At 47.4% G+C, this 17646-nt stretch overlaps 1 protein-coding gene and 1 pseudogene across 4 annotated transcripts in view; one reads left to right on the top strand and one right to left on the bottom strand.

Moving 5' to 3' along the window:
• The window catches only part of PHF20 (PHD finger protein 20), a 181864-nt gene extending 166935 nt beyond the window's left edge, over positions 1 to 14929 (bottom strand). For 3 of the 4 annotated variants that reach the window (XM_063720641.1, XM_063720640.1, XM_063720643.1), the window contains exon 1: positions 14780 to 14884. The gene's annotated coding sequence lies outside the window, so the exon portion shown is untranslated. Of the gene's footprint in view, positions 1 to 14779 lie in introns of all 4 variants that reach the window. The other variant, XM_063720639.1, reaches the window with a different exon arrangement.
• A 2069-nt stretch (positions 14930 to 16998) lies between these two features.
• On the top strand, positions 16999 to 17087 carry LOC112130460 (U6 spliceosomal RNA; annotated as a pseudogene).
• Positions 17088 to 17646: the final 559 nt, after the last annotated feature.

The raw sequence follows: 17646 nt of genomic DNA, 5'->3' as shown, positions 1-17646 counted from the left end.
TGTAATCCCAGCTACTCAGGAGGCTGAGGCAGGAGAATCGCTTGAACTTGGGAGGCAGAGGTTGCAGTGAGCCGAGATCACGTCATTGCACTCTAGCCTGGGCAACAAGAGTGAAACTCTGCCTCAGATAGAACTATGATTGCACCACTGTACTCCAGCTTGGGCAACAGACCAAGAGACCCTGTCTCAAAAAAAAAAAAAAAAAAAAAAACAGGAAAGAGATCAATATCATCCACCTCAATGGGTACAGAGATTCAAGGAGATAATCATATGGAGGTTCTTTGAAGAGTGCTATCCACAGGTAAACGTGGGAACTATTATTACTCCTTGTGTGCAGAGGAAGGCAAAGCACGCAGAATGAAGCAACTGAAGACTGACCACAGTTTTGTCCCCGGGGCTTAAGAAAAGCTGTATCCATTTCTTCAGGCACTGGGGGCTCCAATCTATCAATACTCTATACTCTCTGAGTGATATAGTCTATAGCTCTGGAGTGAGTTTTGAGACGGAGCCTTGCTCTGTCACCAAGCTAGAGTGCAGTGGCTCAATCTCGGCTCACTGCAACCTCCACCTCCTTGGTTCAAGTGATTCTCCTGCCTCAGCCTCCCAAGTAGTTGAAACTATAGGCATGTGCCACCACACCGGACTAATTTTTTGTATTTTAGTAGAGACGGGGTTTCACCATGTTGGCCAGCATAGTCTTGATCTCCTGGCCTTGTGATCCACCCGCCTCAGCCTCCCAAAGTGCTGGGATTACAGGCCTGAGCCACTGCTCACAGCCTAGGGGAAGTCTTATTTATTTATTTATTTATTGAGACAGAGTCGCGCTCTGTCACCAGGCCGGAATGCAGTGGCGCAATCTCGGCTCACTGGAACCTCCAACTCTCTAGTTCAAGCAATTCTCCTGCCTCAGCCTCCCGAGTAGCTGCGATTACAGGCACGCGCCACCACACACAGCTAATTTTTTTTTTTGTATTTTTAGTAGAGACGGGGTTTTACCATGTTGGCCAGGATGGTCTCGATCTCCTGACCTTGTGATCCGCCTGCCTCGGCCTCCCAAAGTGCTGGGATTACAGGCATGAGCTACCGTGCCCAGCTGGGAAGTCTTTTTTTAAACACACCTGACCAGCTATCCTTACAAGATTTGTTTCTTTTTTTATTTTTTGAGATGGAGTCGCGCTCTGTCGCCCAGGTTGGGGTGCAGTGGCGCGATCTCAGCTCACTGCAACCTCCGCCTCCCGGGTTCAAGCGATTCTCCTGCCTCAGTCTCCAAGTAGCTGGGATGACAGGCACCTGCAACCATGCCCAGCTAATTTTTTGTATTTTTAGTAGAGACGGGATTTCACTGTGTTGGCCAGGCTGGTCTCAGCCTCCCAAAGTGCTGAGATTACAAGCGTGAGCCACCACGCCCGGCCTATTCTTACAGAATTTCTTAATTGAAATATCACCATATTACGAAGGAAAACAATTTGGAGATGAAATTGTTACTCAACAGGGCCTCGAGAGACATTTTCATGCCTATGGAGTTTTAAATACCTAAGATATTTATTAGACAATTCATTAATTCCCTTATCCTGGTAGGGCACGGTGGCTCACGCCAGTAATCCCAGCACATTGGGAGGCTGAGGCAGGAGGATCACCTCAGGTCAGGAGTTCGAGACCAGCCTGGCCAACGTGGTGAAACCCCATCTCTACTAAAAATACAAAAATCAGCCAGGCATGGTGGCAGGAGCCCGTAGTACCAGCTACTCGGGAGGCTAAGGCAGGAGAATCGCTTGAACCCAGGAGGCAGAGGTTGCAGTGAGCCAAGATTGCGCTACTGCACTCCAGCCTGGGAGACAAGAGCAAAACTCTGTCTCAAAAATAAATAAACAAATAAAAGTCCCTTTCCCTTTAAGTATTAATTTTTATTCCTAGCCTTTATTATTAATACCAGGAAATATTTAACATTTACTGATTTATCACCACATGCTAAATCCTTGACAAACATCTCATTCCCAACAATGCAGAGAAGTCAGCAGTATTTGACGAAGGAGGATAAACAATAAACAACTTGCCCAAAGTCACCTGGCTAGATAGAAGAGCTGGGACTTCAGAAGCAAGACTTCCTTCCTCCAAAACCCACTACCCTCTTTTTTTTTTTTTAAAGACAGTGTCTGGCTCCACCCAGGTTGGAGTGAAGCGGCATGATCCTGGCTCACTGCAACCTTTGTCTCCCAGGCTCAAACCCTCCTTCCCACCTCAGCTCCCCCAGTGCTGGGACTACAGGCACGTGCCACCACACCTTGCTCATTTATGTATTTTTTATAGAAGCGGGGTTTTGCCATGTTGCCGAGGCTAGTCTCAAACTCCTCAGCTCAAGTGATCTGCCCCCCAAGCTTCCCAAAGTGCTGGAATTACAGGTGTGAGCCACCACACTCGGCCCCCACTAACCTTTATTGCTTTTAAAAACAAGGGGCTGAGTGCAGTGGCTCACGCCTGTAATCCCAATACTTTGGGATGCTGAGGTGGGCAGATCACCTGAGGTCAGGAGTTCAAGACCAGCCTGGCCAATGTGGTGAAACTCCATCTCTATTAAAAAGATAAAAATTAGCTGGGCATAGTGGCACATGCCTGTATTCCCAGCTACTCGGCAGGCTGAGGCAGGAGAATCTCTTGAGCCCGGAAGGTGGAGGTTGCAGTAAGCAGAGATCATGCCACTACATTCCAGCCTGGGAGACATAGTGAGACTCCATCTCAAAAAAAAAAAAAAAAAAAAGTCTTTGGGATATTTCAACATTAAAAATATTAACGGATTACTGTTAGTTTTGTGTGTGTGAAAACGAGGGGAAAAAAAAATGTGGCCGGGTGCAGTGGCTCACGCCTGTAATCCCAGCATTTTGGGAGGCTGAGGCAGGCGGATCACAAGGTCAGGAGTTCAAGACCAGCCTGGCCAATATGGTGAAACCCCGTCTCTACTAAAAATACAAAAATTAGCCGGGCGTGGTGGCAGGCACCTGTAGTCACAGCTACTCGGGAGGCTAAGGCAGGAGAATCGCTTGAACCCTGGAGGTGGAGGCTGCAGTGAGCCAAGATTGTGCCACTGCACTCCAGCCTGGGGGACAGAGCGATACACTGTCTCAAAAAAAAAAAAAAAAAAAAGTAAGGGCGGGGCAGTGGCTCATGCCTATAATCCCAGTACTTTGGTTTGGTTTTGTTTTGAGACGGAGTTTCACTCTGTTGCCCAGGCTATAGTGCAATGGCACGATCTCGGCTCACCGCAACCTCCGCCTCCTGGGTTCAAGCGATTCTCCTGCCTCAGCCTCCCAAGAGTAGCTGAGATTACAGGCATGTGCCACCATGCCCGGCTAATTTTTTGTATTTTTAGTAGAGATAGGGTTTCTCCATGTTGGTCAAGCTGGTCTCGAACTCCTGACCTCAGGTGATCCGCCTGCCTCGGCCTCCCAAAATGCTGGGATTACAGGAGTGAGGAACCATGCCCGGCCAATCCCAGTACTTTGGAAGGCCGAGGCAGGAGAATCACTTGAGCCCAAGAGTTTGAGACCAGCCTAGGCAACATAGCAAAACCTCGTCTCTATAAATAATAAAAAAAAAAATTAGCCAAGCATACAACTGTAGTCCCAACTACTCAGGAGGATGAGGCAGGAGGATCCCTTGAACCCAGGAGGTTGAAGCTGCAAGAGAGCTGTGATTGTGCTACCGCACTCCAACCTGAGTAACAGAGTGAGACTCCATCACAAAGAAAAAAAAAATGTAGTCTTTTTCTTTGGCATACACTACTGATAAAGTTATAGATAAAATACAAACTAACAAGGCCCACTGAAGGGCCCATGGAGGAATTTTACACACATTTTCTGAGAGGAATAAAACAAAAGTAATAATGGTAAGATATACTCAACTCTTCATAGATCTTCAAGACAGGAAAACTCTATAAACTACGTTTTCTTTTTCTTTTCTTTTTTTTTTATTTTTAAACACAGGCTCTCACTGTCACCCACACTGGAATACAGTGGCAGGATCATAGCTCACTGCAGCCTTGAATTCCTGGGTTCAAGCAAACCTTCCACCTCAGCTTCCCAAGGAGCTGGGACTAACAAGGCGTGCACCACCATGCCAGACTAATTTTTTTTTTCTGTTTTATAGAGATGAGGTTTCACTCTGTGGCCAGGACTGGTCTCAAACTCCTGGCTTCAAGCAGTCCTCCTGCCTTGGCCTCCCAGAGTGCTGGGATTACAGGCATGAGCCACTGTGCCCAGCCAAACCAGGTTTCTTTAATTTCCTTTACAGATTAGGAAATGGAGGGAAAGGGTAACATTTACTGATATTTCCAATGACTGATGTCAGACAGTTATGATAATACTTGGGTGAGAAAACAGGCTCATATAGGTTAAGTAACTTGCTAGGCTGGAAAGTTCTGCCACCAATGTGCATAACACAATGAAAGGTTCAAGAGGTTTAAGCCATATGCCCAAATTACATGTGGCCCCAAGAGAGTGGCAAATACAGGCACTCAAACTCAGGCATTCCACCTCCAAATCCTACGTCCTTACCACCACATACCATGCAGCCTGGACATGAAAAGTGACCTCTTGGCCAGGCGCAGGGGCCTGTAATCCTAGCACTTTGGGAGGCCGAGGAGGGTGGATCACTTGAGGTCAGGAGTTCAAGACCAGCTTAGCAAATACAGTGAAAACCCATCTCTTCCAAAAATACAAAAATTAGCCAGGCATGGTGGCACGCGCCTGTAATCCTAGCTACTCAGGAGACTGAGGCAGGAAAATCGCATGAACCCAGGAGGCAGGGGTTGCAGTCAGCCCCGAGATGATGTCACTGCATTCCAGCCTGGACAACATAGTGAGAATGTCTCAAAAAGAGAAGAAAAAAAAACAAAAAACAAGAAAAAGAAAAGTGGCCTCTTTAATTACCTTGCCTTTACAAATTGCACATGTCTAATTATCATATAGGTCACAGCATGACCAATTTCCTACTCATCAAAGCACATTAGACAGAATTCAATACTCCATGGAACCAAGGGACAGTCAAGCAACCCAAACCAGTTATGCCCAGGAGCCTCAAGAAAGGCAGAAAAGTATTCAAAAACATGGAGACAGAAAGTAGAATGGTAGCTGCCGGGGCTGGGAGGAGGTTCATGAAAGAGGGAGTCACTATTTAATGGTTACAGAGTTATAATTTTTTTTTTTTTGAGATGGAATCTCGCTCTGTCAACTAGGCTGGAGTGCAGTGCAGCAATCCTGGCTCAGGGCAACCTCCACCCGCCCCCGGATTCAAACAGTTCTCCTGCTTCAGGCTCCCTAGTGGCTGGGATTACAGGCATGTGCTACCACACCCAGCTAATTTTTGTATTTTTAGTAGAGATGGGGTTCTGCCATGTTGGCCAGGCTGGCCTCGAACTCCTGACCTCAAGTGATCTACCTGCCTCAGCCTCCCAAAGTGCTGGGATTACAAGCATGAGCCATTGGACCCGGCCCAGAATTTCAATTTTGAGGAGTTACGGAGATGGAGAGTGGTGATGGTTGCACATTATTTAATACCAGTAAGCTATATAACTTAAAAATGGTTAAGATGGCAAATTTTATATTATGTGTATCTGACCACGACGACAACAACAACAACAAAAATTGAAGAAGAAAGAAAAATGTAGAAAGGCAGCCTGAGTTGGGAGAACTGGGCTTCTACAATTAAAGGATGTTTTGCATGGTCAAGAATGAAGGCCAGGCACAGTGGCTCACACCTGTAATCCCAGCACTTTGGGAGGCTGAGGCAGGCAGAGACCAACCTGGCCAATACGGTGAAACCCATCTCTATCAAAAATATGAAAATTAGTCGGACATGGTGGTGCATGCCTATAATCCCAGCTACTCGGGAGGCTGAGGCATAAGAATCGCTTGAACCCCAGAGAAGGAGGTTGCAGTGAGCCGAGATCATGCCACTGCACTCCAGCCTGGGTGACAGAGCAAGACTCCATCTCAGAGAAAAAAATAAATAAATAAATAAAAAGGATAAAATCTTGCTCACGCCTGTAATCCCACCACTTTAGGCCAAGGTGGGTGGAGCACCTGAGGTCAGGGGTTCAAGACCAGACTGACCAACATGGTAAAACTCCATCTCTACTAACAACAGAAAATTAGCCAGGCATGTTGGCACATGCTTGTAATCCCAGCTACATCGGAGGCTGAGGCAGGAGAATCACTTGAACTCGGGAGGCGGAGGTTGCAGTGAGCCAAGATCGTGCCATTGCACTCCAGCCTGGGCTACAAGGCGAAACTCCATCTCAAAAAAAAAAAAAAAGGCCAGGCGCCGGTGGCTCATGTCTGTAATCCCAGCACTTTGGGAGGCCGAGGCTGGTGGATCATCTGAGATCAGGAGTTCAAGACCAGCCTGGGAAACATGGTGAAACCCCGTCTCTACTAAAAATATAAAAGATTAGCCAGGTGTGGTGGTGTTCGCCTGTAATCCCAGGTACTCAGGAGGCTGAGGCAGGAGAATCACTTGAACCTGGGAGGCGGAGGCTGCAGTGAGCCAAGATCATGCCACTGCCTTCCAGCCTGGGAGACAGAGTCAGACTCTGTCTCAAAAAAAAAAAAAAAAAAGAATGGGCCGGGCATGGTGGCTCATGCCTGTAATCCCAGCACTTTGGGAGGCTGAGGCGGGTGGATCATGAGGTCAGGAGATTGAGACCATCCTGGCTAACACGGTGAAACCCCGTCTCTACTAAAAATACAAAAAATTAGTCAGGCATCGTGGAGGGTGCCTGTAGTCCCAGCTACTCAGGAGGCTGAGGCAGGAGAATGGTGTGAACCCGGGAGGTGGAGCTTGCAGTGAGCTGAGATTGTGCCACTGCACTCCAGCCTGGGCAACAGTGTGAGACTCCGTCTCAAAAAAAAAAAAAAAAAAAAAAAGAATGAAATCTGGGGTGAGGGTGGCAAAGTGCCTCAGTGCTGGTTTCCAGGCTGCCACCTGTTTGATTTGCAGTTAAAGTGACTTACTCAAATTTCTAGGGGAAAAAGCACTATGGCTACAGAGAGAGGGATGTAAGAGCACTGGGACAGGAGGCAAAGAAACCTGGACTCCAATCCAGGCCCTGCTTATTAGCCAAATGACCTTGGACAAATTAGTCATCTCAGTTTCCTCCTCTGTTAGGAGAGGATAATAGGTCAGATGTAAGGATTCAATGACATTTAAGAGAGTGTTCCAAAAATGCTAGCTATAGTTATCATTATTGTAAAATGCCCACATTTCCAGACCAAGTTTCCACAACCTAGAAATCCCAACATCTGTGCACCTGTAGAAGCAAGAAAGGCATTGGCCGGGCACGGTGGCTCACGCCTGTAATCCCAGCACTTTGGGAGGCTGAGGCGGGTGGATCACCTGAGGTCAGGAGTTCAAGACTATCCTGGCGAACACGGCGAAACTCCGTCTCTATTAAAAATACAAAAAATTAGCCAGGCATGGTGGCGGGCACCTGTAATCCCAGCTACTCAGGAGGCTGAGGCAGGAGAATTGCTTGAACCCAGGAGACGGAGGTTGCAGTGAGCCGAGGTTGCACCATTGCACTCCTGGGCGACAGAGCGAGACTCCGTCTCAACAAAAAAAAAAAAAAAGAAAGGAATGTCAATCCACCAGCCATGGACTTTTTCCATATGAGAAAGAGACCTCTTGAAAATCAGGTCTCTACTAGGACAGAGACCCCCAAATACCCATCTAAGATACCTGGAAGTCAGCCTTTAAAATCCGAGAATTATGCTTCTGACACGGAACAAACTGTCATTGAATAAAAACCCTGGTTTAGGCCGGGCGCAGTGGCTCACACCTGTAATCCTAGCACTTTGGGAGGCCCTGGCAGGCGGATCATGAGGTCAGGAGTTCGAGACCAGCCTGGCCAATATGGTGAAAGCCAGTCTCTACTAAAAATATAAAAAATTAGCCGGGTGAGGTGGCACACACCTGTAGTACCAGCTACTCAGGAGGCTGAAGCAGGAGAATCGCCTGAATCCGGGAGGCAGAGGTTGCAGTGAGCTGAGATTGCACCATTGCACTCTAGCCTGGGCAACAAAGTGAGACTCCACCTCAAATAAACAAACAAAAAAAACCCTTTGTTTAAATCCCAAGCCCCTCCTCTTGCTCCTTCCCCAAAGTTCACTGATTCAGGCTCCACCACTCTTTCCTAAAACTGTCCTATTTACATTTAGTCACTCATATTAGGCTTCTAAAATTGTACAGGATTTCTGCCAGCTCATTAGTTCCATTATTTGGCAAAAGAGAGCAAGGTCCAGGTAGGACCTAGCCCAAGATCTAGCAAAGTTGTCAAAGCATTATTACAAATTAAGGTTTCAAATTTATTTTTTTTTTGAGACACAGTTTCACTCTTGTTGCCCAGGCTGAAGTGCAGTGGCGTGATCTCGGCTCACTGCAACCTCTGCCTCTCGGGTTCAAGCCATTCTCCTGCCTCAGCCTCCCGAGTAGCTGGGATGACAGGCACCTGCCACCACGCCTGGCTAATTTTTTGTATTTTTAGTAGAGACGGAGTTTCACCGTGTGTTGGCCAGGCTGGTCTTGAACTCCTGACTTCAGGTGATCCATCCGACTTGGCCTCCCAAAGTGCTGGGATTACAGGTGTGAGCCACAGTGCCTGTCTCAATTTTCATTAGGTTACCCTATAGTCAATAGCCTGTAAGGGGCAGTCACTGACAAAGATGGATTAGACAAAGACATCACCCTCCCTTTCTCTAGGCTCATAATCCAATCAAGGATCTTGACTAAGCATACTTTTTGGTTTAAAGAATGTTTATCAAGAAAAATGTCCCAGCTTAACCAAGATAGTGAAACCCTGTCTCTACTAAAACTACAAAAAATTAATTTGGCATGGTGGTACGCGCCTATAATCCCACCTACTCAGGAGGCTAAGGCACAAGAATCGCTTGAATTCAGGATGCAGAGGTTGCAGTGAGCCGAGACTGCGCCACTACACTCCAGCCTGGACGACAGAGCAAGACCCTTTCTCAAAATAAATAAATAAATGAAATTAATAAAAGACTGTTTATCAAGAAAAATGTAAACATCCTCCTTATTATTTCTTAGGAAGATGATGAAAGAAGAAAACTCCAGAGGTTAAATATACCTTTAAGTCCTGACTTCAAAGCCCCCTCAGCAACTGTCTTTGACAATAATCAGGTGCTCTCAAAGAACTGTTAGTTTTATTCATTTGTTAAGTTATTTGAAATACAGATTTCTTATCATTATCCTTAACAATACCTTGTCTGGGTTTTGTGGCTGTGTGCTCCTAGAGGAGCACTTGGAAGCAATGGGGTCTCACGCTGTCACCCAGCTGTAGTGCAGTGGTACAATCCTCGCTCACTGCAGCCTCTGAACTCCCACGTCAGCCTCCCAAGGAGCTGGGACTACAAGCACGCACCACCATGCCTGACTACTTTTTTTTTCTTGGGGGGGGGCGGGGGGTAGAGACAGGAATCTCACTTTGTTGCCCAGGCTGCTCTTGAACTCCTGGCTTCAAGCAATCCTCCCACTTTGGCGTCCCAAAGTGTTGGGATTACAGGCGTAAGCCACTGTACCCACCTAACCACAAGTAATTGTCAAATGGTATTTGCACTTAGGATACACTTTCAAACTTCAGAAAGGAAGTTTAAGCACCTTTACAATCCAGAAAGACGTACCAGGCAACTGATTCCCACAGATACAGGAGATCTTGGGGAAGGGGACTAAAAACATTACATCTCATACTTTCCCCAAATCCCAGCCAAAGGCAAACAACCTGCTTGCTTCCTCTTTAAATTTCATGCCACCTGCCCTGCTAATTCAAACCAAAAAACAAAGCTGTGGTATGGAGGAAATGAAGTCCCTTTTTAAGTATACATTAGATAAGAGAACTGACAAGTAAATACGGGGTATATAATGTACAGACTCCTTCTTGGTAAGGCAGGGAAGTCACTAACATTGAATGGAGAACTCAGGAAGACTTCTTTGAGGATTTCAGGTAGTTCTGAAAGAAATACAGCATGGAACTGGAAGAACACATGAAGGCAAGAAGAATGCTGAAGTTGGGTTGAGAACAACCTGGCTGCCTCAGCTAGAAAAAAAGATAGTGGCAGAAGTGACTTGGACAAGGGAATAACTGGCAGGCTGCCCAAGGGAGCACATGAAAGAAATCAGATCTGCTGCAACAAGCTTCCACAGGCAATTGGGTTTCTAAGCAAGGAGTGATCAAGATTCAGCCAGGGTGGACATTGCAGATGATCAGCCCCTCATTTTACAAATGGGGAGAAGCAGGCCCATAGCATTAAGTGACTTGCCTGAGGTCCCACAGTGAGTGGAAGAGCTGGGACTAGAGCCAAATCCAGATCAAATCCGTTACTGAATAGGATCTGACATTCATGTGAGGAATAGGGGTTGGGGGAGGACAGGGACACAAAATAGTCTAGTCATTCAGGTTTGTCCTGATTAGGGCTGGCAACAGGATCACGTGGAAGAGGGCCAGACAGGTGACAGCCAGGGAAATAGGTACAGATGATCCAACACACTTAGAAAGGAAAAACGCTTTCAGAGGTAGTCTTTGTCTCCAAAAAGTTTTTTGAAAAAAGAAAAACCCACTTGAGACTTAGAATAGATTAGACATGTGGGTACAAAAGGAGAAAGATCACCATAAAGCATGATCACCATCAAAGAATATCATCTTCTCTCCAGCATTTGCCTTTCTGGAGCACCCATTTAGAGAAAGCCAGAAGCTTCCATTCGAGGTTGGGGCACCTACCTTTATCCTGGCTTTTCCTGGCCCATTTCCAGAACCCAGAAAACCAAGAAGGACTCCTTGGAAATTCCAACACCTGTGACCCACTGATTTGGGGTATCACAGACTCCCTACTCATGGAAGAATGAAAGGTAAGGAACCAGAGAGACAAGCTGGCTATGCAGTATTTATTAGAATGATTCTATATCAATAATTATGTTTACATTCAAGTAAGAAATATGTAACCATTTAAATTTGGCAATAGCCAGGCATGGCAGCTCACACCTATAATCCCAACACTTTGGGAGGCTAAGGTGGAGGACTGCTTGAGCCCAGAAGTTCAAGACCAACCTGGGCAAAATGGCAAGATCTCGTCTCTACAAAAAATTTAAAATTAGCCAGGTGTGGTGGCACGTGCCAGTGGTCCCTGAAACTCAAGAGGCTGAGGGGAGGATCACTTGAGCCCAGAAGGTTGAGGCTGCGGTAAGCCGTGATCACACCACTGCACTCCAGCTTGGGTGACAGAATGAGACCCTGTCCCCACCCAAAATATATATATATATATATATATATATACACACACATACACACACACAGAAACCAAACTCCTGGAGTTCTGGCCTTTTTTTTTTTTGAGACAGAGCCTCACTCTGTGGCCCAGGCTGGAGTACAGTGGTGCGATTTTGGCTCACTGCAACCTCCGCCTCCCGGGTTCAAGCAAGTATCCTGCCTCAGCCTCCCATGTAGCTGGGATTACAGGTGCCTGCCACCACGCCCAGCTAATTTTTGTATTTTTAGTAGAGACAGGGTTTCACTGTGTTAGCCAGACTGGTCTCGAACTCCTGACCTCATGATCTGCCCGCCTCAGCTCCCAAAGTGCTGGGATTACAAGCATGAGCCACTGCGCCCAGCCAGTTTTGGCCAGTATTTAAAAAGCTATGTGCTAGAATAACTAATTGAGTATAACTAATAAAGGGGACTACGGCCTTGTACAAACTTTTAAGGGATGTGTGTCTGGATAAAGATAAAATAAAAAAATATAAGGTTAACCACCACCTTCCTATTTTCACAGAGAAACTTTGTCTTCGTGTATGAAACCTCACTACTAAAAGTGTAGTTCAGTAACATCAGCATCACCTGCAAATCTGAAATGCATTCAGGTCCCATCCTAGATCTACCAGATCAGAATCAGCATTTCAACAAGACCCCTGGGTGACTTAGATGCACATTCAAGTTTGAGAAGCACTGGTGTAGAATACTTTAAGGGTGCACCGTACAGCAGTACACAGATAAAGTATCAAGCAGCCAAAGAAAGAGACAAAGTACCTGTTCACTTTCAGTATACTATATTTTATTAGGTACTGCTCAGACAGACCTCCAGTGATTTTTATAAATTTGGTACTTACTAATGGCCACATGATCTAACTGTGGGATCTATTTCATTTCTGGAAATAACACAACTCAGTTCTAGGGCTTTCATGCACATGAAATATAAAACAGCTTAGTTGTTCTGAAAACATGATAATGGTTAATTTTATTCAAGTCCCAACACTGAGTTCAGAGCACTTCTCCATAGGCCCCATTAATCTCTCCAGGTTTCTGGGAGTATCATTAAATCCCTCGGCATCCTTAAGAAGCAGGTGCTTAGCAAACATCCAGTTTCCAAATGAGAGTCAGAGGGGCTTGATCCTGAAAGTGTAGTATTTTCCTGCCTTGTCCTACTGGTATAGCTTCTTGGACCTAAAATCTCTCTCCTGCTGAGGCCTCATGCAGCTGCACACTCAAGTACTTCCCAAAAGGAAGAAAGGTCAGAGGTATCATTATCCCCAAGCACTTGGAATTCCAGCTGTGGAGAAATTAATCTGGTTGGGGGTTCAGGCTGAGAAGCCCTGAATAAGATCTGTAAAGGCAGAAGGAAACACAAAAGAAAGAACTATTGAGGCTCTTAAGAGATACGAGGTCCCAGATATTTGCAGATTTTAAAGTGAGGATTGGGGGTAAAGACTGACAAGAGGATGATTGGGAGAGAAAAATATCCATTTCCCCACCGACCACCCCAGGGACAAGAACAAAAAGAGTATCCAAGGGATTCCTCCAAACGACATCTTTTCTTCATAAAAGATAGTAAGAAAGCCAATACAGGGAAGAAGTTTATGGGCTAGAAGCAGTGCTGGAAAAATCTGAGAGTTTTGTTTGTTTTTGTTTTCCAGCACAAGGAGATAAAGCAAAGGAGAAAACAGTATGGCCCTAAACAGAATCTTAGGTCTTCTGTGAAGTAAAACACCAGGAGGATTCAGAGTCCTGTGATTAACCAAAGAAATGGTTTCCACTTTGAATCCAGCGCTGGGGGCCCAGGCAGTCCTAGACTTGAGGCCACCTCCAGCACAAGGAAAATCTTTATAGCCACTACATAAACAGAACAATTCCAAAGAAAGACAGAAACCAGAAAAATGTTTGGGGATTGGGCAAGCCAAGAGAGAAGAGATCCTGCTAGCGGAAAGATAAAAGACAGGCCTAAGAAAAACAATGCGCAGGTAGCTCTTTAGGAGAGGAATCCTTCCCTGGAGGAGAGGAGAATTCAGGAGGTGTGACTCTGGGAAGTGTGCTCAGAAAAAAAGGCCGCAGAAGCACGGAGAAAAGTGCCGTGCTGAACAAAGATACGCACTAGCCAGAGGAAGGAAGAGGAAATGGGTGCACTGACCAGACTGGTGAGAGCACCTCAAGGGGAATGTGGCTCCAAAAAGGGAAGGAAACTGAGGAATGAAAATGTCTTGGATGACAGAAAAGCTAAACAGGGTAGGAAGGCATGCTCAAAACCACAGACCACTCGCCACCTGGAAATGAGAGGACTCACAAAAAAGGTGTGCCCCCCAAATTTAAGAAGCATCTGGAAAGTGGCTGCACTCTGAAAGTTGTGTAACTAAAAGGGGTTCACCTCGTACATTTGGGGGGCACAAGAAACAAATATACTCCCAGATATGAAAATGAGTCTCCTTCAGGAAATAAGGTAGTTTGATTTGGGGAACACGTGAAAAGTGTGTAACCCCAAGAATACAGTCTCGGGAGAAGGCCGTGAATTCCCTTATTTGTGAAACTGGAAATAAGTACCCATAAACTTCAGAATTTGGACATCGTTTTCGATCCAACCTCAGCTTTGAAGGGCTGAGGAAAGGAAGTGGCCCCTAAATGTAAGACATTCCAGAAGGCATGCTGTCAGATTTGGGACCTGGAAAAGGGGAATTCTTCCTTGGAGTGGAGGGGATACAAGAAAGTATCCCAAAACTTTGGCTAACGGACCCCAGATCTGAGGACCCGATAACAGGGTGAACCTCTAAATTGGAACGGAAATGCAGAATCAGATTGGAGGCCCGAAAAAAGGAATGTGCTCCCACTTTGGGGGCTGAGGGAAGAGGGTACGCCCTAAACTGGGGGGGAGGGCTTTTAGAAATTTAGATAAAATTCCAGAGCTAGAGCTTAAGAAAGGGGGTGTGCCGCCCAGTTTTCAAAACTATAGAGAAAAGGGACACTCCCATATTTGGGGTCTTGAGAAAGGAATGTGCTCCCCAGAATAGGATTAAAAAAGCCAATTTTAAAAAACATATTCCCAAAGCGCAAGGAAATAGCAGAGGCTGCTGATGAGGCTCTAGGGGCCCACACAGCCCAGGCTCGGGCCCTAGGGCTTACCCGCACCCCCAACACGGCCCGCTCCGCGCCCCGGGCCCGCACCCCACGGCCCAGCCCCCTCGGGCGGCGCTGATTGGCGGCAGCCGCCGTCACTCTTGCGGGTAACCCCGGGGATTGGGCACCGCTCGCACGCCCGCCACGCTCTCAGCAGCAGTCCCAGGGCCTCCCTCCAGGCTAGGCGAGCGGGGCCAGGCGGGGAGCGGGGCCGGGCAGGGGACCGGAGCAGCGGTGGCGTCCGTCGTTGTTCCCGCCCGCACGGCGCGCGCGCAGCGCGGGCCCGGCCCAACCCGGCCCGGCCAGCCGGCTTCGCCTCGCCGCGCCTCGCCGCGAGCTCACCTCACGGCCCCACTCCGGCTGCGCCGCTCCAGGACCAACCGACAGAAGGACTCTGCGTGCTCTGCACCACGTGACCCCCGGGACGCGCCCAGCGTATCCCCCGCCCCCCACACACACGCATCATCGCCACCACCGAGTGACGTAAGGTCCCAACTGCCCCGCCCCCTGCCCCATCCGCCCGATCACTGTGGCAACGGCCTGCGCAGGCCACGCCCACTGCCCTGACGCGCGGGAAACAGGCCCGCGCCCTAGCAGGAACACGAAGTCCCCACTCACTCGTAATCACTGAGATCACCGAAGCCGGGGAATGGACACTATCCATCACCCGTTAATTTTGCCACCTAAATGCATCTCAAAGCTTCCCACTTCTCCATCGAAGCGACCACCGTCTCTCTCCAAGATGATGATGGTCTCCACCCTATTACTCTTCGCCGATCTAATCCATTCTTCGTACACCGGCAGAGAGGTCTTTTCAAAACGCCATCCCCTGCTCAAAGCCCGTTTCCCTCCCTACTCCGGATTAAGATCTAACTCTTCACCTAGACTATCTACTAGGCTCTTCAAAGTCTGGACCTGACCTGCCGCTTTCTTATCGTCACACATCCAGCTCCCCCACATTCTCAGTGTCCTTCAACTCTGCTAACAATCCAGGTTCTTCTCATCTCAGAGCCTTTGCACTCATTTCTCCCCTACTTTATCATTAACTCCTAGAAAGGTTTCCAATTGCTGCTAAGGATAAGGAGCTATATTTTGTCTGGGGACGAAGGTCGGAGTTGAAGCCACCCTAAAAGAATATGAGACCAGGAGCAGTGGCTCACGCCTGTAATCCCAACACTTTGAGAGGCTGAGGTGGGTAGATCACTTGAGCTCAGGAGTTGGAGACCAGCCTGGGCAACATAGCCAGACCCCCGTCTCTCCAAGAAATACAACAATTAGGCGTGAACGTGCGCACCTGTGGTCTCAGCTCAACCTTCTGAGAAGCTGGGACTGCAGGCCCATGCCACTATGCCTAGCTAATTTTTTTTTTTTTTTTGGAGACACGGTCTCACTGTGTGACCCAGGCTGGAGTGCAGTGGCGCAGTCTTGGCTCTTCATAACCTCCACCTCCTAGGCCCAAGCAATTCTCCCACCTCAGTCTCCCAGATAGCTGGGACCACAGGTGTGCACCTGGCTAATTTTTGCATTTTTTTGTAGAGACGCAGTTTCACCATGTTGCCCAGGGTGGTCTTGAATTCCTGGGCTCAAGCAGTCCACCCACCTCAGCCTCCCAGAGTGCTGGAATTAACACCGTGCTTGGCCAGTTTTTTTTTTTTTTTTTTTTTTTTGGAGATGGAGTCTTGCTCTGTAGCCCAGACTGGAGTGCAGTGGTGCGATCTTGGCTCACTGCAAGCTCTGCCTCCCGGGTTCAAGCAATTTTCTGTCTCAGCCTCGCAAGTAGGTGGGATTACAGGCGCATGCCGCCCCGCGCAGCTAATTTTTTGTATTTTTTTTAGTAGAGATGGGGTTTCACTGTCTTGGCCAGGCTGGTCTTGAACTCCTGGCCTCATGATCCGCCTGCCTCGGCCTCCTAAAGTGCTGGGATTACAAGCGTGAGCCACCGCGCCCGGCCGATTTTTTTTTTATTTTTTTTAGAGACAGGGTCTCACTTTGTTGACCAGGCTGGTCTCAATCTCCTTGGCTCAAGTGATCCTCCTGCCTCAGCCTCCAGAAATGCTGGAATTACAGGCCTCAGCCAGCAAATCCAGCCTGAGGGGTGCTTTTTAAACCAGGGCTGGAGACTAAAGAGGGTGTTGCCTCAGTTGAGGTAGTCAGGGCAAAGAGCAGCCCTTAGGTAGAGATACTGTGTAACCAGGGACAAAAGCTTCAGCTACACTTGCTTGGGCAGTACATGTATTCTATTAAAATTGTAACATGGCTGGGTGCCGTGGCTCACACCTGTAATCCCAGCACTTTGGGAGGCCAAGACGGGCAGATTACCTGAGGTCAGGAGTTCGAGACCAGCCTGGCCAACATGGTGAAACCCTCTCTCTACTAAAAATGCAAAAATTAGCCAGGCGTGGTGGTGCATGCCTGTAGTCCCAGCTACTTGAGAGGCTGAGGCAGGAGAATGACTTGAACCCTGGAGGCAGAGGTGCAGAGGTTGCAGTGAGCCAAGATAGCACCACTGCACTCTAGCCTGGGTGACAGAGCAAGATTCCATCTCAAAAAATAATAATAAAATAAAATAAAATTGTAACAATACAGAAAAGATTCACATGACCCCTGCACAAGGATAAGCATGCAAATTCATGATACATTTCACACTTTTTAAAAAATCAGCAATTTGAGAATCAGTGCCACTCAGTCAAGTAAGTGCTCACATATAGGAAGGGCCTTCCCAAGATCCTCTGGGTTTATGTTTATTAATATGAAATTGCTTAGATGTCAGTGGCTATGGTAGCACACAAAGAACTTTTTGCCCCCCAACCACAATAATGCCAAGAACTCCAGACTCTGTAGCCTCGTATAAATATAGCATGTTTCTTTACTTATTCAACCTGCATTTACCAAGAGTCAAATTCAAGATGGGCACCAAACACTCAGAGCACAATGAGACTTAGGCCCTGCTCTCGAGGAGCTCACAGACTGGTGAAGTAATCATGGCAAGCAAAAGAGAAATATGTTACAAGGGCCCCTGAGCTACAACAGGAGTGCAGGCTTGGAAAACAAACAGGCACAAGGACAGCTCCACCAAGAAAGAGCAACAGCTGCTACCCCCAGCAACACTGCGCACCACTGCTGTGATTCAATCTTAGTATCCCTTTGTCTTTGAGTCACTCACTCAAGAGGCAAAGTCTTGGCCAGCAGCCACTGTCGATTGGCCAATC

Source organism: Pongo abelii, chromosome 21, assembly GCF_028885655.2.
Source record: "Pongo abelii isolate AG06213 chromosome 21, NHGRI_mPonAbe1-v2.0_pri, whole genome shotgun sequence".
Classification (NCBI taxonomy): Eukaryota; Metazoa; Chordata; class Mammalia; order Primates; family Hominidae; genus Pongo; species Pongo abelii.
Note: the sequence above shows the minus strand (reverse complement) of the source record. Positions and strands in the feature narration are given on the sequence as shown.